The sequence below is a fragment of the Leopardus geoffroyi genome, chromosome B1, assembly GCF_018350155.1.
Source record: "Leopardus geoffroyi isolate Oge1 chromosome B1, O.geoffroyi_Oge1_pat1.0, whole genome shotgun sequence".
Taxonomy (NCBI): Eukaryota; Metazoa; Chordata; class Mammalia; order Carnivora; family Felidae; genus Leopardus; species Leopardus geoffroyi.
The window spans coordinates 184574788-184580787 of record NC_059327.1 but is presented as its reverse complement, the minus strand read 5'-3'; positions in this window follow the sequence as shown (position 1 = coordinate 184580787).

Below are 6000 nucleotides of genomic sequence, written 5' to 3'. Positions count from 1 at the left end.
GTCACAGAGCGGTTGGAATCCCTTCCCTGCGTCCCTTCCCTGTGACTGATTCCTTAACTCCTCTCTATGCCCCCTTAGTTTCACGTATGTTACTGTTCCTTGCAAACAGAACAAGCCTGAGTCAATACATCCACACTGAGCTTTCAGGAGACTAAAATTTCATTCTTTTTACTAAGACTCCCTCACTCTGGCATTGATTTTTTTTTTTTTTTTGAGACAAAATACAGTTTACATTCCTCTCAATTTCCTTTTATTGCTTTGATTTCAACTGTGTTTTCCAGTCTGTCCAGACCCACTGAACCTTAAAACGGATCACCCGTCCTACCAAGATGCTCCTCTCAGCCTTTAATCTTCTGGAAATTTTACAAATATGTCTTCAGTATCTTCATTGAGGAAAATGCTGGACTTTTAAACTAAGCTGAAGTGGGGAGAGACTTCCCGCCGAACTTCATAGTTGTTTGGTGTTTTAAAACCCCACAACCAGAAGATTAAGGTAGTGTCAGACAAACAGGTAGAAACAATCTGAGCAGGGGCTGGGTGACTTGAAGATTAAGTGTCCACAACCCCACCCAAAGTAAACATGAAAGTCCCCTGAGAATCCCTTCAGTTCTGTTGTTGCACAAATGGACTAACCCTCTCTGAGGCCCAATGCAAATATCTGTTCCGTGTTTATTATTCTAACATGTCAACGTCCTCTTCCTATTTGCCAACATAAGCTCTTTTGAAGACAGGGGCCATTTTTGTCATTTGGTTAAACAGAATCCAAGATTAGGGGCTTCTAAATGCTGGATAGGGAGAGATGGGGTGAGTCAGGGTAACATAGAGGAGGTTTCTAACGTTTTTAACCATTTAACCATTTTAACCATTTAACCACAAGCATAACAAATCCATGGAGAAGGAAAGGATTACTCGATAAACAATTCCAAGATATTCACTAGCCATTTTGAGGGAAAAAAACTCCATTTTGGTCCTAACCTCATGCAACGAACCACAATAAATTCTAGAAAGATGCAAGAGACAAATGATACAAAAGCAAATTGCTAAACAGACATACAGGTCAATGGAACAGAATTGAGGGTCCAGAAATAAATCTTTATATTTGTTCTTACATCGATGGCCAATTGATTTTCAACAAAGGTGCCAATGCAATTCTTTGGAAAAAGGATAGCCTTTGTAACAAACAGCGTTGGGACAATTGGAGGGTCACAGGCAAAAGATCAATTAGACCCTTACCTCCCACTATCCACAAAAAAATCCACTCAAATTGATCACGGACTTAAATGTAAGAGCTAAAACAATCAAACATTTAGACGATAACACAGGAGAAAATCTTTAAGACCTTGGGTTCAGCAAGGATTTCATAGATATGACATCATAAGCATGATCCATGATAGAACAAACTGAGGGGCGCCTGGGTGGCTCAGTCGGTTAAATGTCCGACTCTTGATTTCAGCTCAGGTCATGATCTCACGGTTCTGAGTTCTCACACAGCCCTGAGTCGGGCTCTGTGCTGACAGTGCTGAGACTGCTTGGGATCCTCCTTTTCCCTCTCTATGCCCCTTTCCTACTTGCGCTCACACACTCTCTCTCTCAAAATAAATAAAAAATAAATATGTTTTTTAAAAGAACAAATTGATAAGTCAAACCTCATCAAACTGAAAAACGTTTGTCCTTCACAAGACATCATTAAGAAAATGAAAAGACAAGCGGTCGATGGGGAGAAAATCTTTGCAAATACAGCACCCCGCTCTCACGGTTCATCTTCTTTAAGGGGTACACAATGAACAATTTAACAAGTAAGAAAAATATCAAAGAGTGATTATCGCTCTGCAGAAGACAAAGCCACGTTAGACTGTGTAGTTAGAAAAGAGTCTTCTGTTGGGATGTCATTTATATCAAGGAACTTGAGTTCTGAATAACTAACAAAAAGTCATGTGATGATTCTAAGAGAGCACCCAGGCAGAAGCAACGGCTTGTGCAAAGGCCCTTAGGTGGTCACAAGCTCGACATGTTTGAGGAAATAAACAATGGCTGGTGACATTCTGTCAAATTGGGCGAGGAGGACAGTAGTATAAGATGAGTCGAGAGTCACAGAAAAATGACTGGTCCCAGGGGGCTTTGAGAAATAAGGTGAGGACATGGTCTGTCCTCAAATGTGACTGAAACAGATCAGTGTGTGAAATCTACTGAACGGAGAATAGATTCCAAAAAGGTGTATCACTTAGAGTTCTTGGGTGCAAATAACAAAGCTGACCCTGGCTGGATAACAGAAAGAAATTTATTTTCATTTTCTGTATTTATTTTAATTAATTTATTAAATTTATTTCTTCTAAAGAATTTTATTTTAAAAAACACGTTGGGCAGCTCATAGATTTTTCTGGAGCATGTGTAAACTCGCAGGCCCCCAAGTCAATTGCCTATTCTGATTCCAAAAATAAAAAACATTGCACAGACCTTCCTTTTTCAGTCTTCTCACCACTGAATCAAAGTCTCTGAATGGCAAAGCCTGGGTCACCAGCTTACATCCTCGTTGCAAAGGAAGCTAGGAATTTGAGTTTTCTAGGTTCTGACTTTAGACAGTGGAGCTTCCAAGGCTGGAATTTTCTGAAATATTAGAAGGATATTTTTAAAAAGGACGGTGAAAACAGAAAACATGAAAAAAGTCCGTGAATAAGAATGAGAGCAAAAACATGGATCCAAATTAGGAAACTGTTTCCATAGTCCAGGTGAGGGATAATGGAAGACTTGGTAAGTTGATGACATATTATAGGATGGTGGTTCTCAGCGTATGGTTCATAGCTGGCATAATCTTCTGAGAACTTTGGAAGAACCGTCAATTTCAGGCCTACCCTGAACTTACTAATTCAGAAGCTCTGAGGATGGATGAGGCCCAGCAATTTGTTTTTTTATGAGGCACCCAGACAATCCTGTTGCATAATCAAGTCTGAGAACAGTGGGTCTAGGACATGGAGAAAGGAGGAATATTCAGAAGTAGTCTGCAGAACTTCTTGATGTATTTGACATGGAATTTAAGGGACAGAGGAGGGACTCAAGGAAATCGCCTAGGTTTCACTTGAGCAGCTGGGAAGCTAGTAGCACCTTGTACCAAGATGGAGAGACTGAGACAGCTGACTGAGGGGGGTGAAGACTGGGGACAGGCAGAGTTTGTTGAGCATGCAGGGAAGACACTAAGCAGGCAGTTGGCCATGAGTCTGGAGTGTTTGGGAAAGGCCAGTGGTGGAGAAAGAGGTTTGGAAAGCATCAACATTTAGATAGTATTTAAAGCAAACGTGTGGTCACCAAGAGAAGATGTAAAAGAAAATGGGATCTAAGACAGATTTCAAAAGTCAAAGTAAAATGTGAGAGAAGCATTCAACCAAAGATAAAGTTGGAGAGGCCATGGTGGGCACGAACAAGCATGGTGGACAACTCTTACAGGATGTGATGTAAAAGAATGCAAGAAAAAAGTGTTTGCAGGAAAGGGCATGGTCCACTCTGTTGGATGCTGCTGAAAGATAAGAAGAGAGTGACGCCCTGGCAACATAGAATTTTGGGGAATCATATGGAAATTACTAGATTTTTTTTCTACATTTTTTTTTTCCTGCTACCCAGAGGGGTACAAAGTTAATAAAGAAGATTAGGTAACATAGTAGTCAGTTCAGGCTGTTACACAAAATACCATATGTTGGGTGGCTCAACAAACAGAAATTTATATCAGGATGTCAGCATGTCAGGCTCTGGCCATGGCCATCTTCCTAGCTTGCAGAAATATAGCTGCCTTTTCACTCTGCCCTCACAGCAAACTATCTTGTATCTCTTCCTCAAAGAGCACTAATCCCATCATGGAAACCCTACCCTCATGACCTGCAAATACCATCACTTTGGGGATTAAAGCTTCAGGTTATCAAGAAGATACTTTTCCTTCACTCATTTCAGAGGAAAGTGCATGAATTTGACACACTGCTAGGTTAGTACTCTAAAGTCCTCTTCAACTCCCATCCACTGTGCCCTCCCCCCCATCAGGTTCTCATCATCCCACCTGTCACCAGACCTTCAAGTTTGCTACCCTGCCTCCATTGCATCTTCCATGTACCAGACTGATTTCATGAAAATGCAATTCTCTCCATGCCAGTCCTTTTCCCCAAACCCATGGTTCAGCAGTGTTTCCAAACCGTACCTGATTCTAAGAATCACCAGGGTGCTTGCTAGTTGATCCCAAGGTCCTCTATCAGTTCTGGAGTGAGTCTGGGGCATCCAAATTTTTATCAAGTGTCATCCAAGTGACGCTTATCATCAAGGAAGTTTGAGAAACACTTTTTCACATGATAAAGTTCAAGATCCTTAGCAGGGAATGATGGAGCCTGACAAACTGGCCCCACCCTCTCTCTGCAGCTCTTTGGAATTCTCCACCTGGCAGTTCAACTCCAGCCACGGGGAACTGAGAGTGGCTCCTGACCACCCCATTCTTCCTTGTATCCCATAATTTAGTATGTGGCCTGAAAGGAGCCTCTCTCTTTACTTGGCCACCTGGCCAATTCCTCCTCATTGTTCACCTCCCTGCTTAGAGCTTCCTCTTCCATGAGGGCCTCTTGTCTGTATCCTCCTTGTTGATGCTCATTGTTTCATTCAGTACATTTCCACTTCAGCAACCATTTCAAAGTTTTATATTTGCCTGTTTGCATGTTTGCCTCCCCACCAGATTGGTAGGTCCTCAGAGAAGGGAATGGGTCTTTCATTTTTATAACCCTGGCTCCTTGAACAAAACCAGGCGCAATGCAAATACCCAATAGATGTTTGCGGACTAAATAGTAAATTACTATGGACAGGACAAAGGAATCCAACAGAATTGCATATATCTTGAGGACTACTATTAAAAATTAGCACACATGTACACACACACACACACTCACAGTGGTACCCAAAGAGAAGGAGAAAGTCACCCAATGTTGAAACCGAAGCATCTGGTGTTGCAGACAATAATGGTGACAATTAAACACAAGCTGGTCCCTCTCTGGGTTCAGATTCAAATGACAGATAGACAAAGAACTCAGTCAGAATAGTGAAAGCAGCATTGTTTCTGACAGTCACGCTGGAGAATGTGGAGGCTTCTCAGACTTTGTTGAAATTCTGAATATCTTTTTCTGATTGAAGAGCTTGGGATAAACCACCTCCCAGAAGATTGGTCAGAGCCCTGACCCACAGATCTGCTGCTTCGGGAGACCAGTCTGCTCTGAAGGGGAACAATAATTGTTACTGCCCCCACATCCCCCTCGGGAGAAGACCCCTCCCCAACCTCACCAGCCAGAGAAAGTTACTTCTATTTCCAGGAGGAAAGAAGGAAGATGGAGAGTGACAGAAGTGTTTCAGTCATATATTTCTGTCCTGGGAGTGGAGTGGAAGTTCCTCTCTCTGTGGAAACATGGGCATGGGGGACACATTCTCCCCACTGGCCCCCACTGTGGAAGTGCTTCAAGAAGGGCTGATATTGTAGAGTCAGGTTTAAGAAGGAAGTGAGAAGTTTTTCCAAAGTCAGAAGGGAAATGGAAAAGTTCACATCACGTGAATTTGCGGAGGGCTGAGAAGAAGTCTGTATGAAAAACTCAGAACCCGAAGTTCAAATACTTCCCAACTTCAAGGTTGGGAGAAGGCAAGGTGGAGGAACCACTTAACCTCTCTCAGCCTCCCTTCAACCATCTGTCAAATCTAGCAGGGGTGAAAAGGGGGTCAGTTAACTTCTGTTGTGCCTCTGAAATGAGATGATAGAGGGGCTGGACTCAGTGTTACCTATTGCCAGAGGTAATTGCAATAGCCAATGTCACACTCGAGATGGGTGACTGGGGAATCCACGCTTCTGCCATTCTAGTGGCTGGCTCTTCCTCATCAACTTCCTCTCCACTTTTCTACCAGGTCTGTCCACCTCACCAGGCTCTTTCAACATCAGTTTTGCCCCCAAGACCCCAAGAGAATTTAGGCTTTCTGGCCTGTCAAATGCTATTGCAG